This window comes from Entelurus aequoreus, linkage group LG20, assembly GCF_033978785.1.
Source record: "Entelurus aequoreus isolate RoL-2023_Sb linkage group LG20, RoL_Eaeq_v1.1, whole genome shotgun sequence".
Taxonomy (NCBI): Eukaryota; Metazoa; Chordata; class Actinopteri; order Syngnathiformes; family Syngnathidae; genus Entelurus; species Entelurus aequoreus.
The window spans coordinates 47,401,544-47,424,235 of record NC_084750.1 but is presented as its reverse complement, the minus strand read 5'-3'; the positions used below and the strand labels follow the sequence as shown (position 1 = coordinate 47,424,235).

Here is a 22,692-nt window from a genome sequence, read left to right as displayed (position 1 = left end):
AGGATTCCAAATCCTTGCAGGAGTACGCCATGTTCCTCAGGAGCTGCTGTAATGCCATGGAGGAGACGGAGTACATGGACGAACTAGACACAGTGGCCAATATGAGAAACATTGCGTATAAGTTGCCATTCAAGCTGAAGGAGAAATGGCGCAACAAAGCCTATGAGCAGCAGGAAGAGCACAACCGCAGGGTGAGGGTTTTAGACCTGGTTAGCTTTATAGAAAAGCAAGCTCGTGTGGCAGCCCATCCAGTCTTTGGAGAACTAAGGGTACAGGAGCAGCCAGCAATAGGAAAGGCTAACGCTAGACCCTCGGTAAAGCCACAACATTCAAAGCCAGCTGGTAGTAGTTTTGCCACAAGTATTACTATTAGCCCAACGGAGTCCAAGCCAGAGTCTGACTCAGAGCCCATTTGTCTAATTTGTAAAAACAAACACCCACTAGAGTTGTGTAGATGGTTCATTAAGAAGAAGCACAGAGACAAGCTTAGTTTCCTAAAGAGCCAGGGCATGTGCTTTGCCTGTCTTTTAATAGGGCACATGAGTTCTGTTTGTCCAAGTCGTCAGACATGTAGACTGTGTAAAAAATCTCACCCAAGTGTTTTACATTATGACAGGAAAGACAAGGTATCGAAAGAGGTAGAAAAGCCCTTTAGAGATGTAAGCAGTGCAGGAGCAGAGCTATGTGGCCATATAGGGGCCGGGGACCAAGAGAGTGTTCTGTCCATTGTCCCAGTCAAAGTTAAGGCAGGGAAGGGCAGAAAGGTCCTCTCAGTTTATGCACTCCTTGACCCTGGATCCTCCGCTAGCTTCTGTTCTGAACAGCTTATGTCCCAGTTGAACGTAAAGGGAGTAAAGACCCATGTCCTACTAAGGACCATGAATCAGAAAAGGTCTGTCCCAACTCACATGGTAGCTGGGCTGGAAGTTTCTGCACTGGACAGCAATCATTTCCTACCTCTTCCTGTTGTCTTCACACAGAAAGAAATGCCAGTCACCACAAGCAGCATCCCCAAACAGGAAGACATAGCCCCATGGCCATATTTAGGCAACATTATACTCCCGAGCATCAGTTCAAAGGTGGAGCTGTTGATAGGCACAAATGCTCCAAAACTGTTAGAGCCATGGGAGGTTATAAATAGCCATGGTGGGGGTCCACATGCAGTGAGAACGCTATTGGGATGGGTGGTTAACGGGCCATTTAGAGGTCAGAAGAGACAGGCAGTGAGTGCAACTGTGAACAGTATTTCAGTTGCAAATCTGGAGGAGCTTTTAATTTCCCAGTATAACCTGGAGTTCAGTGAGGTAGTGTCAGAGGAAAAGACTAAGCTGTCAGTAGAAGACAAACAGTTTTTAGAGATAGCCAATGAGGCAGTGCTACAGGACGGACACTACAGCCTGAAATTACCCTTCAGAAAGCCCACGGTCAACCTGCCCAACAACCGCCCAAGTGCCGAACAGTGCCTCCAAAGCCTGAAAAGAAAAATGGAAAGGAACCAGCAACTCAAACAGGAGTGTGTTGCATCTCTCAATGACATTCTGGAAAGCCACTATGCTGAGGAGGTGCCAGAGCAGGAGCTCAGCCAGACAAAGGTTTGGTACATACCACACCACAGAGTGTACCACCCCAAAAAGAAGAAACTCAGGGTGGTTTTTGACTGTGCAGCCACCTACAAAGGTGTATCCCTCAAAACAAAACTGTCTCAATGGAGGTATGTAGGCAGTAAGGACAATCCAGCTGACGATGCCTCCAGAGGGCTGAGTACCAGCAGATTGATGCAGCAAAGGAGATGGATACATGCCCCTGACTTTTTATGGAAAGCAGAGGAAAGTTGGCCTGCACGGGAAGCATTGGGCTCCAAGTCAGTGTTACCGGATGACCCAGAAGTCAGAAAGAACACTACTATCTTCACTACAGTGGTAAACACTGAAACCCCCACAAGCCAGCTGCTTTCCTCCTTTTCAAACTCTAAAAGGCTCCTTAGAGCAGTGGCATGGTATCTCAAGATGAAGAACACTCTAAGCTTGCTTGCTAAAAGGAAAAAGGAACTCCTCTCAGGTCAAACTGCCACCCGTTCACACAGCTACAACGTGAACAAGGAACTCAAAACTTTCAGGTCCACACTTGGTGGACAGCGCCTAACAGTGGAAGATGTCTCGCAGGCCGAAAAGTCAGTGATCATCCATGTCCAAAGACAATCATTCCCTGTGGAGATGGCAACACTCAAAACGGCTTCATCTAGTGTTCGTAAGAGCAGCAACATCAGCAGGTTAGATCCCATGCTAGGTGAAGGCATGTTAAGGGTAGGTGGTAGGTTGCATAGATCTGCAATGCCTGAGGAAGCCAAGCACCCCTGTATCCTCCCCAAAGATGCTCATATCTCAACTCTCATCCTGAACCACATTCACGAACACTCTGGACACAGTGGCAGGAACCACATGCTTTCTGAGCTCCGAAAGAAATACTGGGTGGTAAAGGGAAGCTCCGCAGCAAGAAAGGTGATTTCAAAGTGTGTTGTGTGTCGACGTGTGAGAGGAAAAACAGGAGAGCAAAAAATGGCAAGTTTACCCCAAGAGAGAATCCTCCCTGACCTCCCTCCCTTTACTAATGTCGGGTTAGACTACTTTGGCCCAATCACAGTTAAAAGAGGGAGGAGCCTAGTCAAAAGGTATGGGGCCCTCTTTACTTGTATGAGCAGTAGAGCGGTGCATTTGGAGGTAGCCTACACACTAGATACTGACTCATGCATCCATGCTATAAGGAGGTTTGTCTGTAGGAGAGGACAAGTTAAGCACATTCGATCCGACAATGGCACTAACCTGGTGGGAGCTCAAGCTGAGCTCAAAAAGGCCCTGAGTTCACTAGATGACAGGAAAATCCAAGGCTCCCTTCTCTCTGAGGGAATTCAGTGGACATTCAATCCACCCGCAGCCTCCCACCACGGTGGAGTCTGGGAGAGGCTCATCAGGTCTGTCAGACAGGTACTCAACTCTACTCTCCACCAACAAATCATTGATGATGAGGGCCTGCACACCATCTTTTGCGAGGCAGAGGCAATCCTCAACAGTCGTCCCCTCTCCACAGTCTCCCCAGATCCACAGGACTTAGAGCCGCTGACCCCAAACCACATTCTCCTTCTAAAAACTCAACCCATCATTCCCCCTGGCACCTTCGAGAAAAGGGATCTCTACGCCAGGCGCCGCTGGAAACAGGTCCAGTATATGGCTGACCTTTTCTGGCACAGATGGACAAGGGAGTATCTGGCGCTTCTGCAGGAAAGACAGAAATGGACCCAAGTGAGGAACAACCTGCAGCCAGGAGATGTGGTCCTGGTGGTCGACCCCACAGCCCAACGGGGCTCCTGGCCATTGGGCAGAATACTGGAGACTCGGCCAGATGGAGGAGGCCTGGTCCGGTCAGTCAAGCTCCAAACAAAGACTTCAGTCATCGAAAGGCCTATCACCAAGCTGTGCCGCGTCCTGGAGGCTGAGGGCTGACTGGTCAGTCATGGAGACCAGACCACAAGACACGCACAAGGGACGTAATGTATATACTTTATTTTCTCAAGGCTTTGCCTTTTGTTTGTTTATTATGCCATAGGCTTTTTTTTTTGTTGCATTAAATTAATGAATGTGATTGAGTCTGTAAAGATCAATCAGGGGCCGGTGTGTAGGAGCCAAATAGAGAGCCATACTTGAATCTATGTTTATATTGTTATTTTTGAGTGATTGATTTGTGTATGTCAGTGTGCACCGTTTGCAGGTGGTGAAAAGTTCCCACGCAGGCCTATAAGGGGCAGGAGTGCGCTGGGCGCGTGATTGACAGTCGGGCACCAGCATACCGTCTTTGACCTCACCTGTCTGTAGACCTCACCTGTCTGTAGACCTCAGCTTTATATAAGCTACCATTTATTTTGTTTCCCGAGTATTCTGTTGCTTGATTATTGTAAATAAACAATCTTCAATTGCGCTGCTGGATCAGTTTGAATTAGTGGATGGAAAGCGGGAAAAGGAAGAATAGGTGACAAGGAAGGCTGTGTATGGTGTGAGTCAGACAAGATGCCCGCGCCACAAGTGGAACAAACATTTGAAACAAAGGGGTTATAGGAACAATCACTTTCAGTGTTTTATGCCACTTCACTCATATTATAACTTTACTTTACTACATTACTCATATTATAACTTTACTTTACTACATTACTCATATTATAACTTTACTTTACTACATTACTCATATTATAACTTTACTTTACTACATTACTCATATTATAACTTTACTACATTACTCATATTATAACTTTACTTTACTACATTACTCATATTAAAACTTTACTACATTACTCATATTATAACTTTACTACATTACTCATATTATAACTTTACTACATTACTCATATTATAACTTTACTTTACTACATTACTCATATTATAACTACTACATTACTCATATTATAACTTTACTTTACTACATTACTCATATTATAACTTTACTACATTACTCATATTATAACTTTACTTTACTACATTACTCATATTATAACTTTACTTTACTACATTATTCATATTATAACTTTACTTTACTACATTACTCATATTATAACTTTACTACATTACTCATATTATAACTTTACTTTACTACATTACTCATATTATAACTTTACTTTACTACATTACTCATATTATAACTTTACTTTACTACATTATTCATATTAAAATCTTCAGTGTTTTCATCAATAAAGTAATCAGGATATGTCAACTTTAAATATCCTTGTTTTATTAAACTATTCAAAACATCCCAAGTTCCTTTTATATTATTTTTGTTTTCATATAGTTTTTTTTGATAATATAACCGTTTGCTTGTTCTTATAATATCAGTTAATTTATTTTTGTACTTCTTGTATCGTTGTTTGACTTCTTTTGTTTTTATTTTGATGAAAAGTTTGTAAAGATTGTTTTTCTTTTTACAGCCATTAATTATCCCTTTTGTGATCCAAGGACTATTTTTATGTTTTCCTTTTATAAAATATTCTTTCACGGGGCAATGTTTATTATGCAGGGAAGTAAAGATGTCTACAAAATGACAATAAGCTGTCCACATTTGGTTCTGTGTACTGAAGTCCAATCCTGAACTGCCAAACTATTGTTTAGGGCACAGATTGTTGCCTCAGTTGTTATTCCTTTAGGGATTTTTGCCATAGTGTCTTTGGTTTTCTTGAGATGACAGTCATATAAAGTAAACACAGGTAAATAGTCAGTGATGTCACATATAAATAGGCCACTGGTGACTTGATTTCCCATAATGTTAGTAAAAATGTTGTCAATGATTGTGTCACTATGTGTTGTTATTGGTTTGGTTATGGTTGGACCTATACACCTACAGTATATACTTGACTACACATTCAAGTAATGTATATTTTGTGTTGTGTATGTGTTGTTATTGGTTTGGTTATGGTTGGACCTATACACCTACAGTATATACTAGAATACACATTCAAGTAATGTATATTTTGTGTTGTGTATGTGTTGTTATTGGTTTGGTTATGGTTGGACCTATACACCTACAGTATATACTTGAATACACATTCAAGTAATGTATATTTTGTGTCACTATGTGTTGTTATTGTGCTTGGTTTGGTTATGGTTGGACCTATACACCTACAGTATATACTAGAATACACATTCAAGTAATGTATATTTTGTGTCACTATGTGTTGTTATTGGTTTGGTTATGGTTGGACCTATACACCTACAGTATATACTTGAATACACATTCAAGTAATGTATATTTTGTGTTGTGTATGTGTTGTTATTGGTTTGGTTATGGTTGGACCTATACACCTACAGTATATACTAGAATACACATTCAAGTAATGTATATTTTGTGTTGTGTATGTGTTGTTATTGGTTTGGTTATGGTTGGACCTATACACCTACACTATATACTTGAATACACATTCAAGTAATGTATATTTTGTGTTGTGTATGTGTTGTTATTGGTTTGGTTATGGTTGGACCTATACACCTACACTATATACTTGAATACACATTCAAGTAATGTATATTTTGTGTTGTGTATGTGTTGTTATTGGTTTGGTTATGGTTGGACCTATACACCTACAGTATATACTAGAATACACATTCAAGTAATGTATATTTTGTGTTGTGTATGTGTTGTTATTGGTTTGGTTATGGTTGGACCTATACACCTACAGTATATACTAGAATACACATTCAAGTAATGTATATTTTGTGTCACTATGTGTTGTTATTGGTTTGCTTATGGTTGGACCTATACACCTACAGTATATACTAGAATACACATTCAAGTAATGTATATTTTGTGTTGTGTATGTGTTGTTATTGTGTTATTGGTTTGGTTATGGTTGGACCTATACACCTACAGTATACACTAGAATACACATTCAAGTAATGTATATTTTGTGTTGTGTATGTGTTGTTATTGGTTTGGTTATGGTTGGACCTATACACCTACAGTATATACTTGAATACACATTCAAGTAATGTATATTTTGTGTTGTGTATGTGTTGTTATTGGTTTGGTTATGGTTGGACCTATACACCTATACTATATACTTGAATACACATTCAAGTAATGTATATTTTGTGTTGTGTATGTGTTGTTATTGGTTTGGTTATGGTTGGACCTATACACCTACAGTATATACTTGACTACACATTCAAGTAATGTATATTTTGTGTTGTGTATGTGTTGTTATTGGTTTGGTTATGGTTGGACCTATACACCTACAGTATATACTAGAATACACATTCAAGTAATGTATATTTTGTGTTGTGTATGTGTTGTTGTTGGTTTGGTTATGGTTGGACCTATACACCTACAGTATATACTTGAATACACATTCAAGTAATGTATATTTTGTGTCACTATGTGTTGTTATTGTGCTTGGTTTGGTTATGGTTGGACCTATACACCTACAGTATATACTAGAATACACATTCAAGTAATGTATATTTTGTGTCACTATGTGTTGTTATTGGTTTGGTTATGGTTGGACCTATACACCTACAGTATATACTAGAATACACATTCAAGTAATGTATATTTTGTGTTGTGTATGTGTTGTTATTGGTTTGGTTATGGTTGGACCTATACACCTACAGTATATACTTGAATACACATTCAAGTAATGTATATTTTGTGTCACTATGTGTTGTTATTGTGCTTGGTTTGGTTATGGTTGGACCTATACACCTACAGTATATACTAGAATACACATTCAAGTAATGTATATTTTGTGTCACTATGTGTTGTTATTGGTTTGGTTATGGTTGGACCTATACACCTACAGTATATACTTGAATACACATTCAAGTAATGTATATTTTGTGTTGTGTATGTGTTGTTATTGGTTTGGTTATGGTTGGACCTATACACCTATACTATATACTTGAATACACATTCAAGTAATGTATATTTTGTGTTGTGTATGTGTTGTTATTGGTTTGGTTATGGTTGGACCTATACACCTACAGTATATACTAGAATACACATTCAAGTAATGTATATTTTGTGTTGTGTATGTGTTGTTATTGGTTTGGTTATGGTTGGACCTATACACCTACAGTATATACTTGAATACACATTCAAGTAATGTATATTTTGTGTTGTGTATGTGTTGTTATTGGTTTGGTTATGGTTGGACCTATACACCTACAGTATATACTAGAATACACATTCAAGTAATGTATATTTTGTGTTGTGTATGTGTTGTTATTGGTTTGGTTATGGTTGGACCTATACACCTACACTATATACTTGAATACACATTCAAGTAATGTATATTTTGTGTTGTGTATGTGTTGTTATTGGTTTGGTTATGGTTGGACCTATACACCTACAGTATATACTAGAATACACATTCAAGTAATGTATATTTTGTGTTGTGTATGTGTTGTTATTGGTTTGGTTATGGTTGGACCTATACACCTACAGTATATACTAGAATACACATTCAAGTAATGTATATTTTGTGTCACTATGTGTTGTTATTGGTTTGCTTATGGTTGGACCTATACACCTACAGTATATACTAGAATACACATTCAAGTAATGTATATTTTGTGTTGTGTATGTGTTGTTATTGTGTTATTGGTTTGGTTATGGTTGGACCTATACACCTACAGTATACACTAGAATACACATTCAAGTAATGTATATTTTGTGTTGTGTATGTGTTGTTATTGGTTTGGTTATGGTTGGACCTATACACCTACAGTATATACTAGAATACACATTCAAGTAATGTATATTTTGTGTTGTGTATGTGTTGTTATTGGTTTGGTTATGGTTGGACCTATACACCTACAGTATATACTTGAATACACATTCAAGTAATGTATATTTTGTGTTGTGTATGTGTTGTTATTGGTTTGGTTATGGTTGGACCTATACACCTATACTATATACTTGAATACACATTCAAGTAATGTATATTTTGTGTTGTGTATGTGTTGTTATTGGTTTGGTTATGGTTGGACCTATACACCTACAGTATATAGTAAAATACACATTCAAGTAATGTATATTTTGTGTCACTATGTGTTGTTATTGGTTTGCTTATGGTTGGACCTATACACCTACAGTATATACTAGAATACACATTCAAGTAATGTATATTTTGTGTTGTGTATGTGTTGTTATTGTGTTATTGGTTTGGTTATGGTTGGACCTATACACCTACAGTATACACTAGAATACACATTCAAGTAATGTATATTTTGTGTTGTGTATGTGTTGTTATTGGTTTGGTTATGGTTGGACCTATACACCTACAGTATATACTAGAATACACATTCAAGTAATGTATATTTTGTGTTGTGTATGTGTTGTTATTGGTTTGGTTATGGTTGGACCTATACACCTACAGTATATACTAGAATACACATTCAAGTAATGTATATTTTGTGTTGTGTATGTGTTGTTATTGGTTTGGTTATGGTTGGACCTATACACCTACAGTATATACTTGAATACACATTCAAGTAATGTATATTTTGTGTTGTGTATGTGTTGTTATTGGTTTGGTTATGGTTGGACCTATACACCTACAGTATATACTTGAATACACATTCAAGTAATGTATATTTTGTGTCACTATGTGTTGTTATTGGTTTGGTTATGGTTGGACCTATACACCTACAGTATATACTAGAATACACATTCAAGTAATGTATATTTTGTGTTGTGTTTGTGTTGTTATTGTGCTTGGTTATGGTTGGACCTATACACCTACAGTATATACTAGAATACACATTCAAGTAATGTATATTTTGTGTTGTGTATGTGTTGTTATTGTGCTTGGTTTGGTTATGGTTGGACCTATACACCTACAGTATATACTAGAATACACATTCAAGTAATGTATATTTTGTGTCACTATGTGTTGTTATTGGTTTGGTTATGGTTGGACCTATACACCTACAGTATACACTTGAATACACATTCAAGTAATGTATATTTTGTGTCACTATGTGTTATTGTGCTTGGTTTGGTTATGGTTGGACCTATACACCTACAGTATATACTAGAATACACATTCAAGTAATGTATATTTTGTGTTGTGTATGTGTTATTGGTTTGGTTATGGTTGGACCTATACACCTACAGTATATACTAGAATACACATTCAAGTAATGTATATTTTGTGTTGTGTATGTGTTATTGGTTTGGTTATGGTTGGACCTATACACCTACAGTATATACTAGAATACACATTCAAGTAATGTATATTTTGTGTTGTGTATGTGTTATTGGTTTGGTTATGGTTGGACCTATACACCTACAGTATATACTAGAATACACATTCAAGTAATGTATATTTTGTGTTGTGTATGTGTTGTTATTGGTTTGGTTATGGTTGGACCTATACACCTACAGTATATACTTGAATACACATTCAAGTAATGTATATTTTGTGTTGTGTATGTGTTGTTATTGGTTTGGTTATGGTTGGACCTATACACCTACAGTATATAGTAGAATACACATTCAAGTAATGTATATTTTGTGTCACTATGTGTTGTTATTGGTTTGCTTATGGTTGGACCTATACACCTACAGTATATACTAGAATACACATTCAAGTAATGTATATTTTGTGTTGTGTATGTGTTGTTATTGGTTTGGTTATGGTTGGACCTATACACCTACAGTATATACTTGAATACACATTCAAGTAATGTATATTTTGTGTTGTGTATGTGTTGTTATTGGTTTGGTTATGGTTGGACCTATACACCTACAGTATATACTAGAATACACATTCAAGTAATGTATATTTTGTGTCACTATGTGTTGTTATTGGTTTGGTTATGGTTGGACCTATACACCTACAGTATATACTAGAATACACATTCAAGTAATGTATATTTTGTGTTGTGTATGTGTTATTGGTTTGGTTATGGTTGGACCTATACACCTACAGTATATACTAGAATACACATTCAAGTAATGTATATTTTGTGTTGTGTATGTGTTGTTATTGGTTTGGTTATGGTTGGACCTATACACCTACAGTATATACTTGAATACACATTCAAGTAATGTATATTTTGTGTTGTGTATGTGTTATTGGTTTGGTTATGGTTGGACCTATACACCTACAGTATATACTAGAATACACATTCAAGTAATGCATATTTTGTGTTGTGTATGTGTTGTTATTGTGCTTGGTTTGGTTATGGTTGGACCTATACACCTACAGTATATACTTGAATACACATTCAAGTAATGTATATTTTGTGTTGTGAATGTGTTGTTATTGGTTTGGTTATGGTTGGACCTATACACCTACAGTATATACTAGAATACACATTCAAGTAATGTATATTTTGTGTTGTGTATGTGTTGTTATTGTGCTTGGTTTGGTTATGGTTGGACCTATACACCTACAGTATATACTAGAATACACATTCAAGTAATGTATATTTTGTGTCACTATGTGCTATTGTGCTTGGTTTGGTTATGGTTGGACCCATACACCTACAGTATATACTTGAATACACATTCAAGTAATGTATATTTTGTGTTGTGTATGTGTTGTTATTGGTTTGGTTATGGTTGGACCTATACACCTACAGTATATACTAGAATACACATTCAAGTAATGTATATTTTGTGTCACTATGTGTTGTTATTGGTTTGGTTATGGTTGGACCTATACACCTACAGTATATACTAGAATACACATTCAAGTAATGTATATTTTGTGTTGTGTTTGTGTTGTTATTGTGCTTGGTTTGGTTATGGTTGGACCTATACACCTACAGTATATACTAGAATACACATTCAAGTAATGTATATTTGTGTTGTGTATGTGTTGTTATTGGTTTGGTTATGGTTGGACCTATACACCTACAGTATACACTAGAATACACATTCAAGTAATGTATATTTTGTGTTGTGTATGTGTTGTTATTGTGCTTGGTTTGGTTATGGTTGGACCTATACACCTACAGTATATACTAGAATACACATTCAAGTAATGTATATTTTGTGTCACTATGTGTTATTGTGCTTGGTTTGGTTATGGTTGGACCTATACACCTACAGTATATACTTGAATACACATTCAAGTAATGTATATTTTGTGTTGTGTATGTGTTGTTATTGGTTTGGTTATGGTTGGACCTATACACCTACAGTATATACTAGAATACACATTCAAGTAATGTATATTTTGTGTTGTGTACGTGTTGTTATTGTGCTTGGTTATGGTTGGACCTATACACCTACAGTATATACTAGAATACACATTCAAGTAATGTATATTTTGTGTTGTGTATGTGTTGTTATTGGTTTGGTTATGGTTGGACCTATACACCTACAGTATATACTTGAATACACATTCAAGTAATGTATATTTTGTGTTGTGTATGTGTTATTGGTTTGGTTATGGTTGGACCTATACACCTACAGTATATACTTGAATACACATTCAAGTAATGTATATTTTGTGTCACTATGTGTTGTTATTGGTTTGGTTATGGTTGGACCTATACACCTACAGTATATACTAGAATACACATTCAAGTAATGTATATTTTGTGTTGTGTATGTGTTATTGGTTTGGTTATGGTTGGACCTATACACCTACAGTATATACTTGAATACACATTCAAGTAATGTATATTTTGTGTTGTGTATGTGTTGTTATTGGTTTGGTTATGGTTGGACCTATACACCTACAGTATACACTAGAATACACATTCAAGTAATGTATATTTTGTGTTGTGTATGTGTTGTTATTGTGCTTGGTTTGGTTATGGTTGGACCTATACACCTACAGTATATACTAGAATACACATTCAAGTAATGTATATTTTGTGTCACTGTGTTGTTATTGGTTTGGTTATGGTTGGACCTATACACCTACAGTATACACTTGAATACACATTCATGTAATGTATATTTTGTGTCACTATGTGTTATTGTGCTTGGTTTGGTTATGGTTGGACCTATACACCTACAGTATACACTAGAATACACATTCAAGTAATGTATATTTTGTGTTGTGTATGTGTTATTGGTTTGGTTATGGTTGGACCTATACACCTACAGTATACACTTGAATACACATTCATGTAATGTATATTTTGTGTCACTATGTGTTATTGTGCTTGGTTTGGTTATGGTTGGACCTATACACCTACAGTATATACTAGAATACACATTCAAGTAATGTATATTTTGTGTTGTGTACGTGTTGTTATTGGTTTGGTTATGGTTGGACCTATACACCTACAGTATATACTTGAATACACATTCAAGTAATGCATATTTTGTGTTGTGTATGTGTTGTTATTGTGCTTGGTTTGGTTATGGTTGGACCTATACACCTACAGTATACACTTGAATACACATTCAAGTAATGTATATTTTGTGTTGTGAATGTGTTGTTATTGGTTTGGTTATGGTTGGACCTATACACCTACAGTATATACTAGAATACACATTCAAGTAATGTATATTTTGTGTTGTGTATGTGTTGTTATTGTGCTTGGTTTGGTTATGGTTGGACCTATACACCTACAGTATATACTAGAATACACATTCAAGTCATGTATATTTTGTGTCACTATGTGTTATTGTGCTTGGTTTGGTTATGGTTGGACCTATACACCTACAGTATATACTTGAATACACATTCAAGTAATGTATATTTTGTGTTGTGTATGTGTTGTTATTGGTTTGGTTATGGTTGGACCTATACACCTACAGTATATACTTGAATACACATTCAAGTAATGTATATTTTGTGTCACTATGTGTTGTTATTGGTTTGGTTATGGTTGGACCTATACACCTACAGTATATACTAGAATACACATTCAAGTAATGTATATTTTGTGTTGTGTATGTGTTGTTATTGGTTTGGTTATGGTTGGACCTATACACCTACAGTATATACTAGAATACACATTCAAGTAATGTATATTTTGTGTTGTGTATGTGTTGTTATTGGTTTGGTTATGGTTGGACCTATACACCTACAGTATATACTTGAATACACATTCAAGTAATGTATATTTTGTGTTGTGTATGTGTTGTTATTGTGCTTGGTTATGGTTGGACCTATACACCTACAGTATATACTAGAATACACATTCAAGTAATGTATATTTTGTGTTGTGTATGTGTTGTTATTGGTTTGGTTATGGTTGGACCTATACACCTACAGTATATACTAGAATACACATTCAAGTAATGTATATTTTGTGTTGTGTATGTGTTGTTATTGTGCTTGGTTTGGTTATGGTTGGACCTATACACCTACAGTATATACTTGAATACACATTCAAGTAATGTATATTTTGTGTTGTGAATGTGTTGTTATTGGTTTGGTTATGGTTGGACCTATACACCTACAGTATATACTAGAATACACATTCAAGTAATGTATATTTTGTGTCACTATGTGTTGTTATTGGTTTGGTTATGGTTGGACCTATACACCTACAGTATATACTTGAATACACATTCAAGTAATGTATATTTTGTGTTGTGTTTGTGTTGTTATTGTGCTTGGTTTGGTTATGGTTGGACCTATACACCTACAGTATATACTTGAATACACATTCAAGTAATGTATATTTTGTGTTGTGTATGTGTTGTTATTGGTTTGGTTATGGTTGGACCTATACACCTACAGTATATACTAGAATACACATTCAAGTAATGTATATTTTGTGTTGTGTACGTGTTGTTATTGTGCTTGGTTATGGTTGGACCTATACACCTACAGTATATACTAGAATACACATTCAAGTAATGTATATTTTGTGTTGTGTATGTGTTATTGGTTTGGTTATGGTTGGACCTATACACCTACAGTATATACTAGAATACACATTCAAGTAATGTATATTTTGTGTTGTGTATGTGTTGTTATTGGTTTGGTTATGGTTGGACCTATACACCTACAGTATACACTAGAATACACATTCAAGTAATGTATATTTTGTGTTGTGTATGTGTTGTTATTGTGCTTGGTTTGGTTATGGTTGGACCTATACACCTACAGTATATACTAGAATACACATTCAAGTAATGTATATTTTGTGTTGTGTTTGTGTTGTTATTGGTTTGGTTATGGTTGGACCTATACACCTACAGTATATACTTGAATACACATTCAAGTAATGTATATTTTGTGTCACTATGTGTTGTTATTGGTTTGGTTATGGTTGGACCTATACACCTACAGTATATACTAGAATACACATTCAAGTAATGTATATTTTGTGTTGTGTATGTGTTGTTATTGGTTTGGTTATGGTTGGACCTATACACCTACAGTATATACTAAGATACACATTCAAGTAATGTATATTTTGTGTTGTGTATGTGTTATTGGTTTGGTTATGGTTGGACCTATACACCTACAGTATATACTAGAATACACATTCAAGTAATGTATATTTTGTGTTGTGTATGTGTTGTTATTGTGCTTGGTTTGGTTATGGTTGGACCTATACACCTACAGTATATACTAGAATACACATTCAAGTAATGTATATTTTGTGTTGTGTATGTGTTGTTATTGTGCTTGGTTTGGTTATGGTTGGACCTATACACCTACAGTATATACTAGAATACACATTCAAGTCATGTATATTTTGTGTTGTGTATGTGTTGTTATTGGTTTGGTTATGGTTGGACCTATACACCTACAGTATATACTTGAATACACATTCAAGTAATGTATATTTTGTGTTGTGTATGTGTTGTTATTGGTTTGGTTATGGTTGGACCTATACACCTACAGTATATACTAGAATACACATTCAAGTAATGTATATTTTGTGTTGTGTATGTGTTGTTATTGTGCTTGGTTTGGTTATGGTTGGACCTATACACCTACAGTATATACTTGAATACACATTCAAGTAATGTATATTTTGTGTTGTGAATGTGTTGTTATTGGTTTGGTTATGGTTGGACCTATACACCTACAGTATATACTAGAATACACATTCAAGTAATGTATATTTTGTGTCACTATGTGTTGTTATTGGTTTGGTTATGGTTGGACCTATACACCTACAGTATATACTTGAATACACATTCAAGTAATGTATATTTTGTGTTGTGTTTGTGTTGTTATTGTGCTTGGTTTGGTTATGGTTGGACCTATACACCTACAGTATATACTAGAATACACATTCAAGTAATGTATATTTTGTGTCACTATGTGTTATTGTGCTTGGTTTGGTTATGGTTGGACCTATACACCTACAGTATATACTTGAATACACATTCAAGTAATGTATATTTTGTGTTGTGTATGTGTTGTTATTGGTTTGGTTATGGTTGGACCTATACACCTACAGTATATACTAGAATACACATTCAAGTAATGTATATTTTGTGTTGTGTATGTGTTATTGGTTTGGTTATGGTTGGACCTATACACCTACAGTATATACTTGAATACACATTCAAGTAATGTATATTTTGTGTTGTGAATGTGTTGTTATTGGTTTCGTTATGGTTGGACCTATACACCTACAGTATATACTAGAATACACATTCAAGTAATGTATATTTTGTGTTGTGTATGTGTTGTTATTGGTTTGGTTATGGTTGGACCTATACACCTACAGTATATACTAGAATACACATTCAAGTAATGTATATTTTGTGTCACTATGTGTTGTTATTGGTTTGGTTATGGTTGGACCTATACACCTACAGTATATACTTGAATACACATTCAAGTAATGTATATTTTGTGTTGTGTTTGTGTTGTTATTGTGCTTGGTTTGGTTATGGTTGGACCTATACACCTACAGTATATACTAGAATACACATTCAAGTAATGTATATTTTGTGTCACTATGTGTTATTGTGCTTGGTTTGGTTATGGTTGGACCTATACACCTACAGTATATACTTGAATACACATTCAAGTAATGTATATTTTGTGTTGTGTATGTGTTGTTATTGGTTTGGTTATGGTTGGACCTATACACCTACAGTATATACTAGAATACACATTCAAGTAATGTATATTTTGTGTTGTGTACGTGTTGTTATTGTGCTTGGTTATGGTTGGACCTATACACCTACAGTATATACTAGAATACACATTCAAGTAATGTATATTTTGTGTTGTGTATGTGTTATTGGTTTGGTTATGGTTGGACCTATACACCTACAGTATATACTTGAATACACATTCAAGTAATGTATATTTTGTGTTGTGTATGTGTTGTTATTGGTTTGGTTATGGTTGGACCTATACACCTACAGTATACACTAGAATACACATTCAAGTAATGTATATTTTGTGTTGTGTATGTGTTGTTATTGTGCTTGGTTTGGTTATGGTTGGACCTATACACCTACAGTATATACTAGAATACACATTCAAGTAATGTATATTTTGTGTTGTGTTTGTGTTGTTATTGGTTTGGTTATGGTTGGACCTATACACCTACAGTATATACTTGAATACACATTCAAGTAATGTATATTTTGTGTCACTATGTGTTGTTATTGTGCTTGCTTTGGTTATGGTTGGACCTATACACCTACAGTATACACTAGAATACACATTCAAGTAATGTATATTTTGTGTTGTGTATGTGTTGTTATTGGTTTGGTTATGGTTGGACCTATACACCTACAGTATATACTAAGATACACATTCAAGTAATGTATATTTTGTGTTGTGTATGTGTTGTTATTGGTTTGGTTATGGTTGGACCTATACACCTACAGTATATACTAGAATACACATTCAAGTAATGTATATTTTGTGTTGTGTATGTGTTGTTATTGTGCTTGGTTTGGTTATGGTTGGACCTATACACCTACAGTATATACTAGAATACACATTCAAGTAATGTATATTTTGTGTTGTGTATGTGTTGTTATTGGTTTGGTTATGGTTGGACCTATACACCTACAGTATATACTAGAATACACATTCAAGTAATGTATATTTTGTGTTGTGTATGTGTTGTTATTGGTTTGGTTATGGTTGGACCTATACACGTACAGTATATACTAGAATACACATTCAAGTAATGTATATTTTGTGTCACTATGTGTTGTTATTGGTTTGCTTATGGTTGGACCTATACACCTACAGTATATACTAGAATACACATTCAAGTAATGTATATTTTGTGTTGTGTATGTGTTGTTATTGGTTTGGTTATGGTTGGACCTATACACCTACAGTATATACTAAGATACACATTCAAGTAATGTATATTTTGTGTTGTGTATGTGTTATTGGTTTGGTTATGGTTGGACCTATACACCTACAGTATATACTAAGATACACATTCAAGTAATGTATATTTTGTGTTGTGTATGTGTTATTGGTTTGGTTATGGTTGGACCTATACACCTACAGTATATACTAGAATACACATTCAATTAATGTATATTTTGTGTTGTGTATGTGTTGTTATTGTGCTTGGTTATGGTTGGACCTATACACCTACAGTATATACTAGAATACACATTCAAGTCATGTATATTTTGTGTGGTGTATGTGTTGTTGGTTTGGTTATGGTTGGACCTATACACCTACAGTATATACTTGAATACACATTCAAGTAATGTATATTTTACTTCAGGGTTGCTTTTCGTCTTAAATGACATCAGACCGGGATTTTTCAAATAAAAACAAACAAAAAAATGTACTAATATATTTTCTAACCTTTATTTTTGTTATATTTTTGCATAATGAATGATTGGTCATTTAATAATTATGAAACCATCAAGTGATTTGTCCCAGCCAATCAACTGAGAAATGTAATGAAAAACTATAATAATAAAGTTGTAATTTTATTATGCTTGTTCATCATTATTTAAAAAAATAACAATTATTTTAAAACTCAACAATGAAAAAAACCTGTTTAGTGCAGTACTACAATGACATGACGTTGAATCCTCAAGGCTTTCTAAAGTCTTAAAGGCAGCGTTGAAATCATTCTTTTAAACTCACTTTGATTCATTTTATCCATCCAATGTTCAATTTGACCTCATTTGCAGCTGAAATATCGTGCGGAAACTTTGTGATCTGTGTTCCTATTGTGCTTGTTGTTCATCATCTGAAGAAGCTGCCCTCTGCAAGCACCATGGATTGTGATGGATGCTTTGCTCATGGGCGCCACCTGCTGGGGAAAAGGACGTACTGCAACAAATACACCTTCAATTCCTTTTATTGCAAAAGCCCGGATTGCGTAAGAATGTGCAAATAATAACAAGTTTTGTAATGTGCAAACAATAACAAGTTTTCAGACCTGTCGTCAGCTTTGTGTGGCGGCCATTTTACACCATTTTGTATTGTTGGTGTGAGTGACACTTAATGTGAGCTACATCTTTCAAGCAGTGAAGGAATATTACCATCTCTCTAATTAAACACAGTGTTACCGTTCAAACTGTGTGCAAAAATATGACATAAACTTGTTAAATAAAACATCTGCCCTGTTTTGAATGAATACTTAGGCCTTCTATGCTACTGTATTGTATTGTTGGTGATTACTTGGAGAGCCAAGTGTTTTCTGAGGTGCTGCTCGGTGGAAAACTGCTCACCTGGACCCTCCAATCATGTCCAATACAACTTTGGACTTGTCCCACATTTATGCTGCCACACAAGTTTACTGTCAAAGTTATCCAATTACTGTAAACTCAAAAAACTGTAGCACTTATTTTTACACTTACATTCTGGCGACTGAGCTGCTGTTTTGTTTTTACAGTGAAAAATGGTACCGCTGTTATTTTTACGCTCACATTCTGGCAATGAGCTGCCAGGTTCCTTTTTTTTACAGCAAATTACTGGAAATGGAACGGTACAACTTTTACGGTAATATTGTGGCAACTGATTTGCCAATTCTTTACCGTAAAATCTACTCTGTGGTCGTTGTTGGGTTTTGTTTTTTTGCGTGTAAATGTAAAAACTGTATTACTATTATTTTACAGTAGAATTCTTGCGATTGAACTGACAGTTGTTTTTTTTGCAGTCAAATTTACAGTCATTACTGTAAATTGAAAAAAGGGTACCACTTTTACTGTAAAATGATTATTTCTTTAAACTACAGTCATTGCAGACAATTACTGTGAATTGAAAAACTGCACCAAAGTTATTTTTACAGCAAAATTCTGGCAACTGAGCTGCCAATTTGTTTTCTACCGTAAAATTTGTGGTAATTGTTTTTACAGCAAATAACCGTAAATTGGATTATAGGGACACCTTTATTTTTATAGTAAAATCTACAGTTGATGTTTTTACAGTGCATTACTGTAAAAGGAAAAACTGTACCATTGTTATTTTACAGTACAACTCTGGCGATTGAGCTGCCAGTTTTTATTTTGCTGTAAAATTTACGGTCATTATTTTTACAGTGAATTACTGTAAATTGAAAAACGGCACCACTTTTATTCTTACAGTAAAATTCAGGTGACTGAGCTGGTGGTTTTTTACCCTCAAATCTACTGTTGTTGTTTCGTGATGATGACCTGCTGTCAGTGGAGATGACACTAATTATTACACCTGTCAGTGGAAGGATCCACAGGTGGAGATGACACTAATTATTACACCTGTCAGTGGAAGGATCCACAGGTGGAGATGACACTAATTATTACACCTGTCAGTGGAAGGATCCACAGGTGGAGAGGACACTAATTATTACACCTGTCAGTGGAAGGATCCACAGGTGGAGATGACACTAATTATTACACCTGTCAGTGGAAGGATCCACAGGTGGAGAGGACACTAATTATTACACCTGTCAGTGGAAGGATCCACAGGTGGAGATGACACTAATTATTACACCTGTCAGTGGAAAGATCCACAGGTGGAGATGACACTAATTATTACACCTGTCAGTGGAAGGATCCACAGGTGGAGATGACACTAATTATTACACCTGTCAGTGGAAGGATCCACAGGTGGAGATGACACTAATTATTACACCTGTCAGTGGAAGGATCCACAGGTGGAGAGGACACTAATTATTACACCTGTCAGTGGAAGGATCCACAGGTGGAGATGACACTAATTATTACACCTGTCAGTGGAAGGATCCACAGGTGGAGATGACAATAATTATTACACCTGTCAGTGGAAGGATCCACAGGTGGAGATGACACTAATTATTACACCTGTCAGTGGAAGGATCCACAGGTGGAGAGGACACTAATTATTACACCTGTCAGTGGAAGGATCCACAGGTGGAGATGACACTAATTATTACACCTGTCAGTGGAAGGATCCACAGGTGGAGAGGACACTAATTATTACACCTGTCAGTGGAAGGATCCACAGGTGGAGATGACACTAATTATTACACCTGTCAGTGGAAGGATCCACAGGTGGAGATGACACTAATTATTACACCTGTCAGTGGAAGGATCCACAGGTGGAGATGACACTAATTATTACACCTGTCAGTGGAAGGATCCACAGGTGGAGATGACACTAATTATTACACCTGTCAGTGGAAGGATCCACAGGTGGAGATGACACTAATTACTACACCTGTCAGTGGAAGGATCCACAGGTGGAGATGACACTAATTATTACACCTGTCAGTGGAAGGATCCACAGGTGGAGATGACACTAATTATTACACCTGTCAGTGGAAGGATCCACAGGTGGAGATGACACTAATTATTACACCTGTCAGTGGAAAGATCCACAGGTGGAGATGACACTAATTACTACACCTGTCAGTGGAAGGATCCACAGGTGGAGATGATATGATATAGTATTACACCTGGACTATTTAGCTGGGAGGCGTGGCTTCCTCATGCTTGGTGCTCCTTTTCATGGCCACACCTACGTACTGGCCTTCTCCTGTGTCTCACCCTCCCAGGTTCCTTCCCGTGGTGGTGCCCACCCTCCTGTGTGCCCATCCCCCTGTGTGCCCATCCCCCTGTGTGCCCATCCCCCTGTGTGCCCACCCTCCTGTGTGCCCACCCTCCTGTGTGCCCCCCCTCCTGTGTGCCCATCCCCCTGTGTGCCCCCCCTCCTGTGTGCCCACCCTCCTGTGTGCCCACCCTCCTGTGTGCCCCCCTCCTGTGTGCCCACCCTCCTGTGTGCCCCCCCTCCTGTGTGCCCCCCCTCCTGTGTGCCCATCCCCCTGTGTGCCCCCCCTCCTGTGTGCCCACCCTCCTGTGTGCCCACCCTCCTGTGTGCCCATCCCTCTGTGTGCCCCCCCTCCTGTGTGCCCCCCCTCCTGTGTGCCCACCCTCCTGTGTGCCCCCCCTCCTGTGTGCCCCCCCTCCTGTGTGCCCCCCCTCCTGTGTGCCCCCCCTCCTGTGTGCCCCCCTCCTGTGTTGCCATCACTTGAGTAGTGTTTGCATGTTGTTGTTCCCTGCTGCGACTAAAGAGTGTTCCTCTGCATCAGCGGAGCAGATGACAATAAAATGAGGTGAATGAAAGAGCTTGTACAGTAACATTGTCCATGACCTTGAAATCTATTGTATAGTCGTTGTGTTTACAGTGCATTGCTGTAAATGGGAAAACGCTATCACTGTAATTTAACAGTAAAAGTAAATTGCCAGGTATTTTTGTACGGTCATTGTTTTTACAGCAAATGACAGTGAATTGAAAAAGAGTAAGATTGTTTCTAAGGTAAACATGAGCGTCCTGTCAGTGAATTGAAAAAGAGTAAGATTGTTTCTAAGGTAAACATGAGCATCCTGTCAGTGAATTGAAAAAGAGTAAGATTGTTTCTAAGGTAAACATGAGCGTCCTGTCAGTGAATTGAAAAAGAGTAAGATTGTTTCTAAGGTAAACATGAGCATCCTGTCAGTGAATTGAAAAAGAGTAAGATTGTTTCTAAGGTAAACATGAGCATCCTGTCAGTGAATTGAAAAAGAGTAAGATTGTTTCTAAGGTAAACATGAGCGTCCTGTCAGTGAATTGAAAAAGAGTAAGATTGTTTCTAAGGTAAACATGAGCATCCTGTCAGTGAATTGAAAAAGAGTAAGATTGTTTCTAAGGTAAACATGAGCATCCTGTCAGTGAATTGAAAAAGAGTAAGATTGTTTCTAAGGTAAACATGAGCGTCCTGTCAGTGAATTGAAAAAGAGTACCACCACAGCAAATGACGGTCAACCGAAGAGCGGTAACTAATTCTGCAGACTGACTTGCGATATTATTTGACCGTAAAATCTACAGTGGTT

The 22,692-nt window shown here is 36.6% G+C and overlaps 2 protein-coding genes across 3 annotated transcripts in view; both read right to left on the bottom strand.

Annotated features, from left to right (window-relative positions):
* LOC133636335 (oocyte zinc finger protein XlCOF22-like) overlaps positions 1–22,692 on the bottom strand; it is a 520,633-nt gene that overhangs the window by 361,351 nt on the left and 136,590 nt on the right. The window lies entirely within an intron of this gene.
* LOC133636318 (trafficking kinesin-binding protein 1-like) overlaps positions 22,426–22,692 on the bottom strand; it is a 55,231-nt gene continuing 54,964 nt past the window's right edge. For both annotated transcript variants that reach the window (XM_062030212.1, XM_062030213.1), the window contains exon 18: positions 22,426–22,692. This exon is cut by the window's right edge and continues 704 nt beyond it. The gene's annotated coding sequence lies outside the window, so the exon portion shown is untranslated.